Consider the following 14547-nt stretch of genomic DNA (forward strand, 5'->3'; position numbering starts at 1 on the left):
GGATTTTTTGGAAACTATTCGGTTTAATACGATCATGATGTCGGTCGTAATCATATGATAGGATCCTACTAAATGAAAATTTAAAGTTCTTGTAAAAAATGTTTTAAATTTGAAATTTCCATCAAATATTGGACGCGCCCGCCTTTCAAATACTGTCATCAAAATCTGGTTCTAGGTTAGGATCCACAATCAGCCGATAAATGATTTATCTTTCAGGTCTTTCAGGAGTGTGTTCTAAATATGGAAACGTTTCGAGACCATATTTCTGATTGAAACTTTCTCGGAGGTCTCAATTTCAAAATCAGATGTTCTCTCCTTTTATTTCTGATATTTCCGTTTAGTTTAGTTAAAAACTATTTGATATGCACCTCGCGTGTCCTTCAAATTCTCACAATTTTCTTACGTGTCATACTTTTATCGTTTTATTCTTAACTTGTTCCTGAGAAATGCATTAAAGAAATTACTGGTTTTTTTTCAAAACTTCTTAATATGATTTGATTTCCATGAAATGAAATCTCAATTGGTTGTGAGCCCAACGCTTGTGTTGGCGTCACAGAGCTGGCAGTCTGCCCAAGGTTCTGTCGATGCTAAAAAATTGCTTACGTCATTAAAATATAAGAAAATGGCATCTCTGAGACCAGAAACATTAGAATTGGATGTTTTCCCTGGCTTCTTCAAATTTTCCAGATCTTTTATAAAGAGTTGAGGTTAGGTTAGGTGCTTTTCTTCCTCTATTAGATCTCCTTACTGCGAGAAAGTTTGGAAGTTGATTGTACAGTTTGAATATTTGTATCTTGTCTGGGTATTTAAGACTATGAAGGCTATTTAGTGCACGTTTAAGACGATAAACATGGCAGAGGACGACAGCTGCAGATTCTAAGAGCAAGCTATAGAGACGGTAGAATATTTTGCGAAGGTCCTGCTTCCTAATAATCTAAATCTGAGCATGGAAATTTCAGTTGAAGACATACAATTATAAGTTGTTTTTAAATTGACTATAAAGCATCCTACAAGTTGGAGATTTGCATTTTTTTATTCAATCTCTTTACAGCAATTTCACTTATTTGTTCTTTTAAATTAGCTCAACAACATTACGAGGGTTGCTACTTAAGTTTTGAAATATGGCATCACTCCATTCGTATACATTCCATATTGCATGAATATTTGGTTGTCGAAAAAGATTTCGTTCGAGTTTGATACCGCATAATTTGGCAATCGCTCAAAAAAGAACTAGTGAAAATTAGCTGAAAAATCGTGATACGTTTATAGGATCGTGAAAAGCGTCGAATCAAGGATCTATGCATATGATTCAGAAACTAAACAATAATTGATTGTATGAGTCTTTCAAGACGAACCAAATCCAACAAAAGTTGGAACCCAATGATTTCTTCTTATTTTCGCAGATCAAAAATAAATTGGGAGGTCAACGTTTTTGTACACCTGAAGAAGCGGTTGATGCGTTTTTTGAGGTTATCAGCGATTGAGACCGTGTAATCATCGTCAAACCATGATATTTGCTTCCCATTGTCAACAAGAAATTTCCCTCGAACAGTTTTTCTTTCTTGTATAAAAACTGCGGTTTCTTTTGGGGGCCTTTTTAGTCAAGGCGCTAATTGGGAGACACGTATAGGACGTGTGAGGTAGCTTTGACACGAAAGACGTGTATATGTTCACGTGCTGAGTGGTGGAGGTTTGGATTTGATTGACAGTCGCGACATTTGACAATCGAACAAAACATTTATATCTATATAACCTAATAAATTTATTCTACCGAAGAAGAAATAAACAGCTCTCCGTATTACCTTACCGCCTCTAGTAACTTTTCTTCTGTCATTTTGTGATCTCGTCAATGTATTCAATTTTGTAGATTACAAAATTACGTGTTCTGCGTTACCTCAAACGTGCTATACGTCTCCCAATTTGCCTCTGGTCTTAAACTTGTACAACGAAAGGGTATAGAGGCAATCACGAATTAGTGCGTTGGTTAGGTTAGGTAAGAGGCAATCATTAATTCGTGCGCTTGTGAGGTTAGGTACATTTTCGGTAGAGTTGATCGGACGATGTACTAGCAGGATGTCAGCAGGATTAGCACTTATGTTTCTTGACACTCTGTCTTTTTGTCTGTACAGGAGAATAAGATGAATCAGAAGACTCAGAATAAATTGTGCTTGCCTTGTAACTTTCCGACGAATATTCAAACGGCTCTTCATCTGATAAAATATCGTCCATCATTGCTTGTAAACGTAACTGTTCATTCTCACTAACAGAGACCTTTGCTCGTAATGCGGGTCATATACAACTTTGTGTTGAGCAAGAAAACAGGATTACAAAACATAGAAGCTGAGACAATAAGAGAGTCACAAAAAATCCTGATTTGATAATAAGTATAAGTAGAGAGGAATACGTCCAAATAAAATACACAAAAGAGCAGAATGTTTATGGTTATACATTGAGAGACTGGAACACTGAACTTGTCAATAAACACCTGAAAATGACTTGCACATCCCAGAAACAATACAGACAATAAAGATCAATATCAACAAATTTTCTATAAAAACATACAAGGAAAACGTAGAATGTAGATCCCATTTCATGGTGAAATACTTCTCACTTAAGGCCATGATAAAGGTAATGTTGTGCTGGGAGCATGCGTACAGGTCCCCACTTATGATTTTTACGAGATAACGAATGAAGCCAGAACTTTTAGATCACACATAAGGTTAACGTGGAATTTTCCGTATTGATTTGACAACCTGTAGGAATTTTGATTAGGGTATTTTGTTTACATCAATAGTATGCGTTTCTTGTCGCAGTTTGATTCGATTTTGACTGGGACGATGGTCGGTAATGCTAGTATGAATTTTTCGTTAATCCTTTCAATGACTGGATGGGTCAAAACTGCTGGGCTTGCTTGACAGGTGGTTTTTTCGGCTTTTAATAATGGAATAATACAGGAGTCTGCATGGATGTCTTCATTATTTTGGCACAAGTAGAGAGTGCTCAGCTTGTACCGAGTATTAAAAAGGATTTTTCGGGAATATATGGAATTATGGTAGGGGAGGTTGATAAGATGGAAGGTTTGGTAATTATCGTTTTTTAAGATAGGTAAGTGTATTGCAAAGATTATATTAGTTTCTCGGATTACAGTTTGTATGCCAGCTAATACATAATAATAAAATGGATTATTGAATCTAAATGATCTACTAACTTTAGTAGTTCGCTAATTGGTATTATTGATGTATGTAGAACTCCTGAGTGAGCAAACATAATGGCGTTTTCTAAATTGTCTAAAAAGTTAATAAGATTTTGACAGTTTAATGTTATTTGATCTAAAGCGTTGGAAAATCTTACATAGTTATATACAGTGCTTTTCAGATAAAAGTATCCACCTTTAATAACTTTTGTAATACTGGTATTTAGAAAAAATCCAAAAACACGTCAATTTATGTTGGAAGGGGCAAGCATTATGGCTTATTTAAACTTACTGGAAAAGCCACCCCCTCACCCCTAGCAGCATCCCCTTTATTTTTTTAAATTACTTTTCATATTTTTTATGTAAAATTTGGATACTACTCTTTGAGCTGATTTCAAAAATGTATAATACTTGTAGGTTAAAGTGGTTAGTTTATGAGATAAACAATTTTTCTTTTAAGAGCACAAATTTTACTTATTATTTACTTTCACCTTATTTGCCTGTACTAAAATGAGTTGTACAACAAGTAGAGCGATCGGTGTTTCATCTTCTACAGTTTTCCGAGTTCTACATAAATTCAAGTACCACCCATACAAAGTTAAGTTGGTGCACGAGTTGAATGAAGATGATTTTGATCGTCGTCTAGAGTTTTGCGAATCAATGACGCAAATTATCAATAACAATCCACAATTTTTAAACAATATTTGCTTTTCTGATGAATGCTCATGGTCATTAAATGGCTTAGTAAGTAGGCATAATTGTAGATATTGGGCTGAAAGTGATCCACATATTATGCGTGAATTCCATACACAACATCCCCAAAAGTTAAACGTTTGGTGTGGTATCCTAGGTGACCACATTGTCGGACCTTTCTTCATCAACGGAAATTTAAATGGTGAATCATATCTTGAGTTACTCAGGGAAGGGGTTGACCCACGTATTACAACAATAATAGAAAATGATGATAACCTTTCCGAAGATTTACTGGTATTTCAACAAGACGGAGCTCCCCCACACTATGCTATGCCTGTCCGACAATTTTTAAACGAAACATTCCCCGCTCGTTGGATAGGTAGAAGGGGGCAGATGATGGAGTGGAAAAGTGAAAAGTAATTTAAAAAAATAAAGGGGATGCTGCTAGGGGTGAGGGGGTGGCTTTTCCAGTAAGTTTAAATAAGCCATAATGTTTGCCCCTTCCAACATAAATTGACGTGTTTTTGGATTTTTTCTAAATACCAGTATTACAAAAGTTATTAAAGGTGGATACTTTTATCTGAAAAGCACTGTATATCTTCGGTAAAACTACTTAATTCTGTAGAGAGTTCTTTTAGTTTGACTTTTATTGAGAGTTGATTTTTGTTCGCTATACGGTATACCTAGTATTGGATTTTCTTGTGCTGAGTGTACTGTTTCGTCATCATCTTTATCGATAGGAGTTTTATCATTTGAATTCAAAAGTTTTTCCAATTCGTCCCTTATTTCTTGTTCCGTTAGGATTTGATTGTTAGTGGTATTTTCGTCCGCTTATATTCCTATTGTTTCGTCTATGTCTCCTGGGTTTCCCAATAAAGATTCGTTCTCGATGTCCATTGCGTTGATTTCTATTCGGCTCGGGGCATCGGCATTAAGAGTTTTGCGAACCGGGCTTATATTGTATTTCGAAATCGTTTTCCTCTAGTAGAAGTCTCCATCGTATTAGTTTCGAATTGGGTTCTTTTAGATTGAAGAGCCATTTAAGGGGTTTGTGGTCAGTGATTAGTTTCACTTTGCGCCCATAAATGTATGGTCGGAAATGCTTTACAGCCCAAGTGATTGCTAGAAGTTCTTTTTCTATAGCACTATAATTGATTTCGGCGGGATTGAGTGTGCGCGACGCGTAAACAATCGGTAGGTCGCTACCAATCGGTCCTTGGCTTAACACGGCACCTAATGCGAAATTGAAGGCATCGGTTGTAACGTTAAAAGGTTTTTCAAAGTCGGGAAATTGTAGGATAGGGTCATTTGTTAACAAATTTTTACAAACTGAAATGGAAGAAGATACATTAAACGTCTCAAAAGATCTCCAGTTTGTAAATCCTCGAAACTTAATTATTTTATATTATATCTATCTATCTATCTATCTATCTATCTATCTATCTATCTATCTATATATATATATATATATATATATATATATATATATATATATATATATATATATATATATATTGTTATGGTATGAATATATTCAAAATAAATTATTAAATAATAATAAGATATAAATAAAGCAATAAGTTCAGTTCTGTTATTCGGTTATTTAGAGCAGTTTATCACAATAAAATAAATAACATTCTTTATATTAAGTTTTGGCCAACACTATATTCTAAATTATTATTTAATTTTGACAAATCCTGTATAATCAAAGAATTTAATCCATAAATTGACAGATAAAAACAGGAGCACCAACTTCAAAAATTTGTGTGACATACCAACATAAATTTTAAGGTTATAAATGATAAAATATAAAAATTTTGACAACTGCAATGATAAAATTAATAACATAGTAATGAAATAAATACAACAAAGAAATTATAGAATAATATTATTTGAATAAAGTCACAATAATTTAAAAATTTAGAAATGACAATTTAGTAACTAACTTTTAAAATAAATATCATTGGTTAAAAGAAAAAAAAAGTTTGTTTAAAAAAAAAAAGAATGAAGAAAAAAATCAACAACGAAAAAAAAATTTTTTTTGGCAAGAGAAAAAAGAGTAAAATAATTTTAATTGATATTTAAAAAAATTAAAATCTTGATAAAAAAGGCATAAAATATTCAAAGGATTGATAATTAATAATTGTATAAGTGTAGTAATAAGAAATTAGTGAAAACAATTAAATAAAGTGAAATAAGTGAGAATACTCACAAAGGGACAATTTCCAAGATAAAGAAGTTGTGAAAAGGAAAAGAACAGGAGTGGAACTACAGCGGAGTATCTGTTTATTCTGCAAGGCCGTAACAATTTCCAATTAAAAAAAAAAAAATTAAAAATACAACATAACAAACACTTAAGGTACTGTTCTATTAAGTTTAAGTATTTCCTTTAGTATATAATATTTGAGTTCACATTTCCATATAATTTAGTTTTATGAGTGTAATTATGAGTATGAATGAATGAATGTTTGTAAAATAAAATAATTGTAATAGCTAGTTAAGAAATTGTATATTTTGAATATTTTATTCATTATAAAGAACAGACCCGGTCTTAAAACTATTATAATCTGACCTTATAACCATAACAATTTATCGCAATAAAATTTTTTAATTTGACCTCACAATATAATACCCTGAGAATAAAAAAAAATAATAACAACATAATAGAATAAAGAAATTCAAATAATTATTAATGGCGCCCAAATTAAAAACTGATTTTATTTAAAAAAAAACATTACACATTATCATTCCATAACATAAATGGCGCCCAACGTGGGGCATATATAAAAATTGGGCATAAAAAAATTGGACATAACAAAATTTGGCATTGAAGAGTTTACAGTAATAACAAATTTAAACAAGAAAAATGGAAAAAGGAATGACACTCAGAGATGGGAAACAAATAAGAGCAGAAGGAGAATCAGATGAAGAAGAAAGGAGACATGGAATGGGTGATTTCCAAGTACATTATATGGAACAAGACCATAATGAAGAAACAGAGAGAACTGAAACAGAAGAAATGATAGAAAATCAAACAGCAGAAAATTCACAGAAAAAGAAAGAGAGGATGGATATAATGAGTATGTTCCAGATTATGTTAAAAAAAATGGATGAATCTAAAGAAGAAATAAAACGAGAAATGAATACAAATAGTCAAAGAATGGAAGAGAAAATAGAAGATATGAGAAAACAATTGGAAGAAGTAAGAAGCTATGCTGAAAACAAAATACAAGAGACAAAACAAGAAATTCGAGATGAAATGTTAGGAAGATTAATGGAAGTGGAAGAAATACAATCTAGAGAAATGGAAAATATTAAGAAAAATGAAAATGAATTAAAAATGGAAATAGGTGGGAATAGTAAGAAAATAGAAATAAATACTGAGAAGATAAAGAAATTAGATAGAGAAATAATGAAAATGAATAAAAATATACAAGATATGGAGGAAGAGATGAACAAAGAAATAAAAATGAATTTTAAGATAGCAGAAGAAGAGAATTATAAAACAAAAAGGGAATTTAAAATGGAAATAAAGAACATACAAGGAAAAATAAAACAAATTGAGAAAAAAGGAATGAGTATGGAATATGTTGGAGGAGTAAAAACAATTTATGGAGCAACTAGTCAAAAATTTGACGGAAATATTAAAAAAATACATCCAAAAATATTCATAAGAATTTTGAAAAATCGAATAAGAGGAATAAATAATATTGAAGACATAAAGGAAATAATAAGAGATCATTTAGAAAATCATGCGTTAATATGGTTTTCTGCCAGGGAAAAAGATATGTCGGATTTTCAAGATTTTGGAACGGCATTTTTACAATATTTCTGGGGGGAAAATACTCAATCAACCATCAGGGAATAATTATATTTCGGAAAGTTTGATGAAAATAGAAGCCATAGTTTGAACAATTATGCAATCCAACTACATGCGATGACACAATATCTGGAACCACCAATCCCTGAGGAGGAAATCGTTATGTTCATAGCAAGGCATTTCAAGGCAGAATTGGCTGAGACCATTGCAATACAAAATATAAGAAAATTGGATCAATTATCTATGTATCTACAAAGAGTAGAGAGAAATTTGATCAGACATGAAAATTCACAACAAAATATAAGAACAAATTATAGAAACAATGAAAATAATCAGAGAAACAACAATCAAAATAACAATTGGACAAATAATAGATTTAATAATAATAGAAATTATAATAATAATGCACAAATTAATAATAACAATAATTATAATAACAATAATTACAATAACAGAAACTACAATACTAATACTAACAATAGAAACAACAATGATTCATACAGACAAAATAATTATAATGACAGGAACAATAGACAATATAGAGGACTGGAGAGTAGAAATTCTGAAGGAAATATGCAAAGAGGAAATGGAGATCAAGAGACAAGAAGAGTAAATTTTCAAAGAATCAATCAAGATAGAAGAAATAGATCAGAAAGCAGAGATGATGATGTAACAAATATAAATGAGACAAGATTACATACAGCACAAATATATAGGGAAAATACAAGACAGACAACTGAACAAATAAATGACAATGAAAATTTTTAAATACGCACACATCAAATAAACAAAATCTATATATTTGTAAATATGAAAATCCAAATGAATTTATAAAAATAAATGAAAATATAGACACAGATGGGAATAATAGTTTAATTATTATAAATGGGCTTATTAACAATTTAGAAGCTAAATTACTTATTGATACTGGATCAGAAGCATCAATGATTAATAAAAATTTTGTTGATAAATTAAATATTCCTACAAATAAAATTATTAAAATCCCAAAAATAAATTTAATAGGTGCTAATTCAAAGAAAATATGTGAAATTAATAGATTAATAAATATAAACGCTAATATTAAGGGAAAAGAATTTAATTTACAAGTATTAATTGCTCCAGATATTGAGACAGAAATAATAATAGGATATGATGAGCTAGAAAAACATAAAGCCATAATAGATATTGAAGAAAGAAGATTAAAATTGGATGGAACATGGATTAACTTTGAAATAATAGCTTTGAAGGAAGAAGGTAAAGTAGTTAATAATATGTACAAGGAAGAATTGAATAAAAATTATGATGATGAAGAAGAAGGGGAAGATGAAGTTATAATGGAACAACTTATAAAGAAGAATTAAAATTTGGTTTTCTTATTTCTTTTATAAATAAAATAAATCAAGAAAACAAATTTTGGGAATGTTGTTATGGTATGAATATATTCAAAATAAATTATTAAATAATAATAAGATATAAATAAAGCAATAAGTTCAGTTCTGTTATTCGGTTATTTAGAGCAGTTTATCACAATAAAATAAATAACATTCTTTATATTAAGTTTTGGCCAACACTATATTCTAAATTATTATTTAATTTTGACAAATCCTGTATAATCAAAGAATTTAATCCATAAATTGACAGATAAAAACAGGAGCACCAACTTCAAAAATTTGTGTGACATACCAACATAAATTTTAAGGTTATAAATGATAAAATATAAAAATTTTGACAACTGCAATGATAAAATTAATAACATAGGAATGAAATAAATACAACAAAGAAATTATAGAATAATATTATTTGAATAAAGTCACAATAATTTAAAAATTTAGAAATGACAATTTAGTAACTAACTTTTAAAATAAATATCATTGGTTAAAAGAAAAAAAAAGTTTGTTTAAAAAAAAAGGAATGAAGAAAAAAATCAACAACGAAAAAAAAAATTTTTTTGGTAAGAGAAAAAAGAGTAAAATAATTTTAATTGAAATTTAAAAAAATTAAAATCTTGATAAAAAAGGCATAAAATATTCAAAGGATTGATAATTAATAATTGTATAAGTGTAGTAATAAGAAATTAGTGAAAACAATTAAATAAAGTGAAATAAGTGAGAATACTCACAAAGGGACAATTTCCAAGATAAAGAAGTTGTGAAAAGGAAAAGAACAGGAGTGGAACTACAGCGGAGTATCTGTTTATTCTGCAAGGCCGTAACAATTTCCAATTAAAAAAAAAAAAATTAAAAATACAACATAACAAACACTTAAGGTACTGTTCTATTAAGTTTAAGTATTTCCTTTAGTATATAATATTTGAGTTCACATTTCCATATAATTTAGTTTTATGAGTGTAATTATGAGTATGAATGAATGAATGAATGTTTGTAAAATAAAATAATTGTAATAGCTAGTTAAGAAATTGTATATTTTGAATATTTTATTCATTATAAAGAACAGACCCGGTCTTAAAACTATTATAATCTGACCTTATAACCATAACAATTTATCGCAATAAAATTTTTTAATTTGACCTCACAATATAATACCCTGAGAATTAAAAAAATAATAACATAATAAAATAAAGAAATTCAAATAATTATTAATGGCGCCCAAATTAAAATCTGATTTTATTTAAAATAAAATTTATAAAAATAAACATTACACACTATTAATTACCATAACAATATGGCGCCCAACGTGGGGCATATATAAAAATTGGACATAACAAAATTTGGCATTGAAGAGTTTACAGTAATAACAAATTTAAACAAGAAAAATGGAAAAAGGAATGACACTCAGAGATGGGAAACAAATAAGAGCAGAAGGAGAATCAGATGAAGAAGAAAGGAGACATGGAATGGGTGATTTCCAAGTACATTATATGGAACAAGACCATAATGAAGAAACAGAGAGAACTGAAACAGAAGAAATGATAGAAAATCAAACAGCAGAAAATTCACAATATAATACCCTGAGAATAAAAAAAATAATAATAACATAATAAAATAAAGAAATTCAAATAATTATTAATGGCGCCCAAATTAAAATCTGATCTAATTTATAGTTATTTTATATATGAGGAATTATTTATTAAAAATGATATATTCTAAAAGGATTGCATATGTACAAATCATAATTTGTATCATAGAATAATGTTATTAATTATAAATTAATATAAAACTTAGTGGAAGATTGATTTTTTTTAAAAAATATATGAAACTGTTGCCAAAATGACCCATAATAGTGAAAATTCATAAACTATTAATGAAATAAAAGTTTATTTAAAAACATAAATATAAGAACTGAAAAGTGAAGGACATTGTGAGGAGACAAGAGCAAAAGTCTAGTCAGTCATATTATATGGTTGCTAAGGGAAAAAAAAGAAAAGGGAGGATCATTATTTGGAAAAAGAGTATCAGCAGAAAAGAGAATGGGGAGTGCAAAGTTATAAGAAATAGAAGTTAAATTTGAATCAAAATACAAAATAATTGCGAATTATTAAAGATGAATGGAAGATAAATATCTGGACTGAAGAAAATCCAATGAGTTGAAGATTTGTTACTAATCCAATGAGTTGAAGATTTGTTACTGACAATTCACAGAAGTAAATGCAAGTTTTAGATCTGATATTGCAAGATATTATCATCTCAGGTCAGTTCCTTCACGTATTATTGGCCAATAATAATAATAGTAACAATATAAAATAATTTAAAAAAAAAAGGAATATTACCTATACTTACGTTGACAATGGATAAAATTCCTTATTTGTGAGGTTAAGATTCCTTTTCCGTAGAAATAATATGAATTGTGTAGTATAATTAAATTTTGTTCAATGTATCTTATGTAATCCTTCCACAGAAATAGAACTTCTTGATTATATCATATAAAATTGACATAATTTTTTTTTAGTATTTTCCTTATATTGTACATCTAAATAATAGAATATTCATCTGAGTCGATTTATAACAGAGAACTGTGTAGAATTATCAAATTAGAGGAACGGCTAACTTCAGGTTAGACTCATAGGCGTACTCAACTACATTTTATTAAACTTCATTTGAATTAAAAATAATACAATTAACTTTTAACATAAAACTTTTATTGATTTGTTAAAAGGAAAAACATCCATAAGTTATTTATTTATGCCAGAACTCAAAGAGAGAATGAGTTTCATGCCCGGCAAATAACGTGCTAGCGACAACAATAGAAAAATGAAAACAATAATAGAGGTAGAAATAAATAATTACAAATTGGCGCCCAACGTGGGGCTCACATAAAACGAAAAACGTGGGCTCTTAAATAATAATAACACATCACTAAAATTAAAAATAAACAAAGAAATCATGGAAAGGAAAATGAACTTAAGAAATGGAAAACAGGTAGGTACAGAAGAAAGATCAGAAGAGGAAAAGGAAGAACGAAGGCATAGAAGTGGTGATTTTGAGGTGCAGTATTTAGAACAAGGAAGAGAACAATCAGATGGAAATGTGACAGGGGATGAATTGGAAGAACAGGAGGATAGGAGACAACAAAGAAACAATTTTTGATTAGTATGAGGGGAGAAATTAAACAAGATATGAATAATATGAAGAGAGATTTTAATGAAAAGATGGATAATATTAATGGAAATATGAATAGATTGGAGAGGAAAATTGAAGAGGTTAAAATTGAAGGTTTGAAGGAAATTAAGAAACTTAGACAAGAAAATGAAGATTTTAAAAAAAGAATTGATAAGGTGCAAGAAAATATGGAACATCAAAATAAGAATCTAAGAATGGAGATCCAAGAAAATGGGATCGGAGAAGAAATTGAAAAAAAGGTAGTGGAAGAGGTTCAAGCATTAGGAAAATGCATAGAAGAAAATTTACCAGAAACAATACTAATGGAAGTTACAAGACAAAATGAAGAAGTAATGCAGGAATATCAAGAAAATTTCAATAAAAAAATTAAAGACTTAGATGTTAGAGTAGAAGAAAAAACAGGGACATGCGCTAAAAGAAATGAGACTATAGGCAAGCAATTTAATAGGGAATTGGAGGAGATGAGTAAGAAATTGCGGGAAACTGTGGAAGGTATAGAAGATAAAATAAGACGAAACGGAGGAGGCATAATGTGTACAGGAAATGTGGAAATAGGGGTAAAATTTGATGGAAATATAAATACAATTCACCCTAAGGTTTTTATGAAAATAGTGAAGAGGAAAATGAAAGGAATAAAGGATTTAATGGAGATGAAAATAATAATTAGGGGAATGTTATCAGGACATGCACTAATGTGGTTTTGCAATAAAGAAGAGCAGATTATAGATATGGAAGGTTTTGAAACACAATTTTTAATGTATTTCTGGGGGGAAATTCAACAGGCCAATTTTCGAGAACGGTTGTATTTCGGAAAATTTGACTACAATAAAAATAAAAATTTAAATTCTTATGCTATGCAACTTTATAATATAGCACAATATCTAGAACCAGCAATGAAGGAGGAAGAATTAGTTTTATATGTAGGAAGACATTTTAATGCTGAGATGTCTGAAACGATAGTTCTACATAATATAAAGACTATGGATAATATGTCAAGTTATTTACAAAGAGTTGAAAGGAGTATACAAAATGGAAACGGAATTAATAGATATCAAAGTGAAAATAGATATGAAGATATACGAAATGATAGACAGGGTGAAAATGGAAATGGATTTTTTAGAAAAGATCATTACGATAGATATGGAAATACAAATTATGGAAACAGGAATTTCGAAAACAGAAGATGTCAAGGAAATGTGGACAGGAATTTTGGAAATGGAGACAGAGGAAGATATAATGGACAGAATAATTTCAGGAATAGTAGTCACAGAAACAGGGATGATTTCTATAGACAATATGACAGGGGAGTTTATAATGGAAATAGAGGTAGGAATTTGCAGCAACAGGATAGGGGTAATTTCAGAAGAGATGAGTACAATTTTGATAGGGATCAAAGATCTGATAATAACAGGGATTATAATGCCAACAGTTCAAATGAAAGGGAAAGTGTGAGACAAGTAAATGTTATGATACATAAGGAAAGAGATGAGGAACTTGTTCAACAAGATGAGGATAGAAATTTTGCATAAATCGCTCCCATATACATAATGTTATCTATTCTAGATATGAACATCCACGCGAATTCATAAATAATGGGGAATTTTTTGAAAACCATAATAAATTCAATTTAATTTTTATAGAGGGTAAAATTGGGAATATTGAATGCAAAGTTTTAATAGATACAGGATCTGAAGTAACTTTAATTAGTAACAAAATTGTCACAATTATCTAAAAATGATATGATGATTTTATTTAACATACTGTGATAATTAATGAGATATTATGAAAAGTAAATGAAGAAACTGACGAAATATGATATAGGTTAATTGTAGGATGATTGAGTTATATTGTTATTAATGATATAATATTATAATAAAGAAAATAAAGATATATGAATAATTATAGAATTGAAAAGAGAGAAATAAGAATATGATGATAATATTGAAAAATGCGAATTATTAAATAAAAGGGGAAATTATAGAAATGGGGGGAGAAATATGAAGATTATTATTATAATAATATGGCGAAATAAACGATAATTATAGGAATAGAGAGAATAGTATAAAGTAGGAAAAAGATAATTACAGTATTTTAAATAAGAATGTTGATTAATTGAAATTGGATTGATGGATAAAAGATTGGAAATAGAAACTACAGATATATTAAAGAAATTGAGTTTGAAGACTTCATACAATTATTAGTGATAGGGAGTTTTATACATTATTAAATAGATAATTTAATTGGAATTCATAAAGAATTGATTA

Source organism: Diorhabda sublineata, chromosome 11, assembly GCF_026230105.1.
Source record: "Diorhabda sublineata isolate icDioSubl1.1 chromosome 11, icDioSubl1.1, whole genome shotgun sequence".
NCBI lineage: Eukaryota > Metazoa > Arthropoda > Insecta > Coleoptera > Chrysomelidae > Diorhabda > Diorhabda sublineata.